A 6,475-nucleotide genomic window follows, 5' to 3' on the forward strand; every position below is an offset into this window, starting at 1 on the left:
GCGTGCAGCAGAACTTTAATGCCCTCCACTGCCAACCTGTGTGCAGAGCAAGGTCCAGTTACACACAGAGCAGGGGCCCTGGCCCAGGGCCCAGGGGAATGGCAGGGGAAGGGGATGGCGCACCCCAAAGGGCCGGGTTGATCAGCCCCAGGCTGCTTCTGCTCCAGGATCACTGCAGCCAGGGAAAGTTTGTAGAGCAGGGTCATGAGGAGCCTGGGGAAGAGCCCTTCCAGGATCCTCTGACAGCGGGGCCGCTGGCTGAGCCTGTACAGGACCTGGCTTGCCTGCAGAAAGACACAGGGACAGCTCTCAGTGCAAGGAAGCTGCTGGGGCATATTTGTCCTTGGGGAGCTCACGGGGCAGCCTTGGGGGGCTGGAACAGGGGGGTTGGTGCAGGGCAGGTCCCTGCTGGCCCCCAGGGGCTGTGTCCACAAGTGCTGCAGGAGGGGGCTGTTGGGGGCAGGCAGGAGGGGCTGTGTCTCTTTTCCTGGGGAGCCATCAACAGCCCTGAAGGTGAGCAAGGCCTGCTCTGCTCACTCACAGATGGGATAGCACAGTTTGGTCTCCAGCCCTGGATCACACCCAGCAGCCTGTCAAGGACTGTCTCAGCAGTGCTGGGCAGGGACAGCAGCATCTCCCACATGGCCAGCGCAGCGCTGCAAGCCAGAACACTCTGTTAGCAGGGCTGCCTTGGCCACTGTGCTGTGCCTGGGCTACGGAGCAAGTCCCCAGGGCTCTTGGGGCTCATACTTGTCACAGGAGGGACTGATCCTCAGCAGGCTCCTAACTGTTGCCTCGGGGCAGCACTCGCTCAGCAGCCCGAGCACTGATCTCAGGACAAACTGCCCTGCTTCTGTGCACACCTCCTCCACTTTTCTGTGGATGCACCTCAAGAGTGTTTCTGCCTGGAGGGAACAGAGGGGAGGATGCTGCTGCCACTGGGCTGCAACCATCCCCTCAGATGCCACACACAGGGAGGGAGGGGCCCCTCCCAGCAGCACAAGGCCCAGGCTCCCTGGCCAGGTCCTGGTGCTCCAGTCCCAAAGATGCAGCCCAGAGCTTGGGCCAGCTCTCTCCCCTCCCTCTCTCCCTCTCTCCCTCCCTCCCTCCCTCTCAGGCTGCAGCTGGAAGATTTTGCCCATTGTCCTTTCAGTCCAGGGAGTGGAGGTGCCAACACAAGGACTGAGACCAGAGATACCCACAGAGTATCCAGGACAGTGGGAAAGGGTGTCAGGGGAACTGGAGCTTGTCTGGACCTGAGGCTCCTTACCCTGGGACTGATTGCCACAGCTTCCTGGGAACAGCAGCAAAGCCTGGCTCTCCCTCCCAGCCTCAGGGAAGAATCCCCACACCAATCTGCCATGGCCAGGAGGTGGCCAGAGCCCCTTCCCACTGCAGCCTCTGCTCCTTTCTATGCCTCTGTACCCCTCAGGGTGCAGAGGGCTTCGGGGGAGAAACCTCCCTGGGGGGTTTGCACGGGGGAAACTGTGACCTGCTCTGGAAATGCCAGACCTGCAAGACATCCTGCAGACTCTTGAGGCTGGAGGGGCAAAAGGTGGCTATCAGATCTCTCAGACGCTCCTTGTCCTGCTCCTGCAACAAGAGAAGGTTATGGGGAGCATAACTCCAGCAGAACATATGCTGGAGCAGGCACAAGGCAGGTGACAGTCTCTGTAGGTACCTCTCCTAACTCTTCTAGAGCATCCGCACCCATCTTCTGGCCCTTTGCAGCTGAATACCAAAGGGTGGTGGCATCAGGATTGGAATCTAACAAAGCAAGGGAGGAGGGGGAGCTGAAGGTGCTGGCAGGACTAACTGAAGGGCCCTACCCAGCACCCAGCCCCGTGCCAGCTCCCGAGGACAGAGCCAGCTCTGGGCGGGCGAACCCAAAGAGGGGACTGGCAGGGATCAGGCTGGGGATGTGCCCAGCAGCCACTGCCATGCAGGAGCACAGCAAAGCAGCAAAGCAGCCAAAGGCCCCTCACTCACTCCCTCACTCACTCACTCACTCACTCACTCACTCACTCACTCACCTGTCTCCAGCAGCTGGGCCCTCTTCTTTAAGATGGGGAGACCGCTCTCTTCCACCTCATCCTCCACCCAGGCCAGCCGGGGCCGGCTCAGGGACCTCTGCTCAGTCCTGGGGAAGGAGGAGAGGCCATGGGGGGTGGGCATGGGGGTGGCAGAGCTGCTGGCCCCAAGGCTGCACGGCCTGCGGGGAGAGCCCGTGGGGCCACGGGGGCTGCGTGGGGGCAGGGAGATGTCTGGGACGGGTTCTGCACAGGGCAGGGAATCTCCCAGGGATGGAGGCTCCTGGGCAGCCTCTGAAGAACCACAGCCCTCAGGGGCTGGGCAGAAACTCCCGATGGACAAACCACAAAGGCCTTTCATGAGCCCTCACATTTGACCCCACGGTGCCCACCCAGCCCCAGCCCCTGGCTCTTACCTCTCTTGGACACTGAGCAGCCTCTGGGAATCGCCATGGTCCTCTGGGGAACCACAGCGGCTTTCGCAAGATCCAAAAACACCAGACATGGCTCAGGGCTCCAGTCAGCTCTCTGCTCCTGTCTGATCCTCTCACTGTCCTCCTGGACACTGAGCCAGGGCCACCCCAGCACTAGGAAGGGACCCGGGGTCCAGGGGTGTCACCAATGATGTAACAAAGGTCCCACTGTCACCTGGCAACCGGGCCAAGTGTGTACAGGCAGGCACTGGAACATCCACACCCAAGTCTGACATGCACAGGCACCATAAATAACCTTTTCAACAACCAGCTCTCTCAGCTACTCAGTACCTTTTTCCAGAGTGGCCCACTTGGCCAGTGCCTCCATCTCTGGCCAGCTTTCCCAACTCTCTGCCTTCTCTATCATTTCAGGGGATTGCACTATCATCCCAACACCAAAGCAAGCAGGTGACAAGTGTCTCACCTTCGTGTCAGCCAAAGTCCTTTCACACATTTCACAAGTCCTTCAGAAGAAAGGATTGAGTTTCTCTGACTCCAATTCCTCCTCTTGTGATGAGGGAAGAGCGGCCTCACAAGGACTTGCTGCTCAAGCTTTTACAGAAACCTCTCTCTTCACCCTTTGCACAGGATTTGCTCTCTCACCTTCATCAGAGCTCTCCCCCACATGCTCCATCTTTGCTGTGCCTTCAGGAGCACAGGGCTCAGCTGCCTTTCCTCACTGCCTGACCACAGGGGCAACCTGTGGGGAATCGATCCCAAACCCCCACTCCCTGTCCCCCTGTGTCAGGAGGGGGAAGCAGCACTGCTTGTTGCAGGCTCTGACAGAACAGGGACCTGGGCCACCACTGGCCAAGGGAAAGCAGGAAAAGCCCCTGACAAAGCTGGAGTGGAGGCCACACTTGTGCTGCAATTCTCACACCTGCATCTATGCCTACTGAGAATAGACCAACATATTGACAGTAATTCATACATACAAACAGGGACAGCCATTTCCAAAACCTCCCAAATCTGAGGGACTCAGCTCGGTATGAAGGGAGGATGTGTCGTTTCTTACTAAAAAAAAAGATCAAAACCAAAAATCTATAAGTCAGCTCAGTAGGGACTGCCACAGGTAACCTGGTAGAGCCACTGCCCAGCTTACTGCAGAACAGAGCAGTGGGGTCAGACAACACAAAGCCAGTGCCCTTTGCCCAACACCCCCAGTCAAGAAGAAACAAACAGACTAAAGAGCTTTCCAGAACAAATTGTAGCCTATAGAGCAAGCTGGGCAACAGTGAGGATGAGCCTTTATTAACCAGGCTGTCCCAGCACCTCAACTTAAGCACAGGGCACATGCACAACCCTGCTTACAGGATTGGCTGGGTTCCTGTATCTCTTTTAGGGAAAAAGAGAGCATTTGTCCCCTGCTTAAATTCCCCACTTTCTTCCAAGGGGAAGAGGAAAAAGGGAATGAGGAAGAGAGACTTCAAGGTTGGAAGAAAAGCAGTAGCACAAATTTCATGAAGTAGGAATAGGGAGAATGAATTACAAAGATGTACAACACAGATCAATATGGAAACTGCCTCCTCCTGGCTCCACCACACTTGTTCCCCACTGGACTCAGCAGCAGATGGGGCTGCCCAAGTGACAGACCCCACCAGCCTTACAGCAACCAAACGGGTCCTGACCGGCAAGGCAGAAGACAACCTGTCTCCATGAACTCTGCTCTTCTACAGCACAGAAACAAGAAACAGCAGCAGCAGCAGCAGCAGCACAGCATGCAGCACAAAACAAACAGGCCCCAGCCCAGCCAACACACCAGCCAGAAAAGCCACCAGGGGATTCTTTTCAGACCCATTTCAGACAGAGCACCATGGGAAGCCCACTTGGGTCACCTGAACCTTCCTCTCCACCCCAGGGGCACAGCTGCTCCCCATTCTCACTGCCACATCAGCACCTGACACTGCCCTGTCCCAGGCACCTTTTTCTCCTGCTCCTCTCAGACCAGGACACTCTTGGAGATCAAAGGAGCCCAGTGAAGCTCCAGGCTCTAACCTGCACCCAAGAGAAACCCTGCCCTCCTCTCTAAATAATAACCCTTCCATTTCCACCCTCCAAACACAGTGTTTCTTGCCCTCCTTACAGGTTTGCCCCTGTTCTCTGGGCAGCTTCACCAGAGGCAAAACAGCCAGAGGCCCAAGCCCCCAGTCCTGCTTACAGGGAGCTCACCCAGCACAAAGCTGGCCAGGGCAGCAAAGGTGCTGGCAATGCTCTGGTGTGACAGTCAGGTCCCTTTGCCCATGGGGCCTCCTACCTCCACTTCACTCCTCCAAGCCTCCTCTGCTCACTCTTCTGCTCTGCTTTCTTCCACACACCACTTTCTTCTCCAGCACCTCCTGCTGCAAAGGCAAGAGGACACAATCAGCACCCGCAAGTCCCCGCTCCTCCACCAGGCTGCTCTCCCCCATTGAAGCCCTCTATTCCTCTCCAAGCCAAGATCCCCCAAGCCCCCCAGCGCAGCTTTTCTCACTAAATCACTGCTCCAGGCACCGGCCCAGGCACAGCTGGGCAAATGGAGCTGGCTGTGCAAAGCAGCGGGCAAAGAGGCTGCACAGCCCTGCTCACGGGGAGCTGGGGCTGCCTGGGGACACAGGGCTCCACGCCTCGGGACACACACCCTGACTCCAGGGCTGTCAGCAGGACAGGCAGCCAGGCAGGCACAGCCCCAGGCCCTGACTACAGGCGGTGTAATATATGTGTGCTTGGCAATTCATGGTAAATAACTATGAAGTGTTTGCTAACCCAACTTTGAGAGTACTAATAATTTATCTGCCTCCAACAATGTGAAATATGGAAACATACGGATTCGTTAGAATGAAATACAACTGTTCTTTGTGTAACTACAAGGCTTAGGGGAACAAGAAACAAGACATCCACAGTCCCTCTACCCTAAAAAAGCCTCCAAGGTACATAGAATCCTAGAATCCTAGAATTGGCTGGGTTGGAAGGGACCTCAGAGATCATCAAGTCCAACCCTTGATCCACTCCCCCCGTGGTTCCCAGCCCATGGCACTCAGTGCCACATCCAGGCTCTTTTTCAAGATCTCCAGGGACGGAGAGTCCACTACTTCCCTGGGCAGCCCATTCCAATGTCTGATCACCCTCTCCGTAAAGAAATTCTTTCTGATATCCAACCTAAACTTCCCCTGGCACAACTTAAGACCATGCCCTCTTGTCTTGTTGAGAGTCGTCTGGGAAAAGAGACCAACCCCCACTTGGCTCCAACCTCCTTTCAGGGAGTCGTAGAGAGTGATGAGGTCTCCCCTGAGCCGCCTCTTCTTCAAGCTGAACAGCCCCAGCTCCCTCAGCCTCTCTTCATAGGGTCTGTGCTCGAGTCCTTTCACCAGCCTGGTTGCCCTCCTTTGGACCTGCTCTAGGACCTCGATATCCTTCCTGAACTGAGGGGCCCAGAACTGGACACAGGACTCGAGGTGTGGCCTCACCAGCGCTGAGTACAGGGGCAGAATCCCTTCCTTGGACCTGCTGGCCACGCTGTTCCTGATAATCTCAGCTGATTTTGCTGCTCACCCCATAGCGTTGCAACTTAAGGTGTTTTACTGCTGACTGCAGAGTGTTGCACAGGAAAGAGCAGAGGAGCTCATGTGCGGAATCGAAGGGTAACGAGAGGGAAACTGAGGCAGACACTGACTTCATCCAACGACCACCAGGTGGGGGTCAAAAAGACCCCCAGAGATAAAGTGGGCATGTGCCTTTGAAGGCCCAACTCTTCCAAGAACTAATAAACATAACCCAGCCTATTCCCAGAACAGTCATCAATATGTATTAGAATAGATATCAATATGTATTAAGGTATGGAATATAAGCTAAAAGATTAAACTTTATAACGTGCGTGTGAGTGGAGCGGAGACTCCCCACGCACACAGCGCTGGTTTGCTTATTGCAATTTTATTCATTAAATCAAACCATTAACAGAATATTGAGTCTCGGTCATTTATATCAGTCCATGTCCCA

The sequence above is a fragment of the Heliangelus exortis genome, unplaced genomic scaffold (genome assembly GCF_036169615.1).
Source record: "Heliangelus exortis unplaced genomic scaffold, bHelExo1.hap1 Scaffold_132, whole genome shotgun sequence".
Taxonomy (NCBI): Eukaryota; Metazoa; Chordata; class Aves; order Apodiformes; family Trochilidae; genus Heliangelus; species Heliangelus exortis.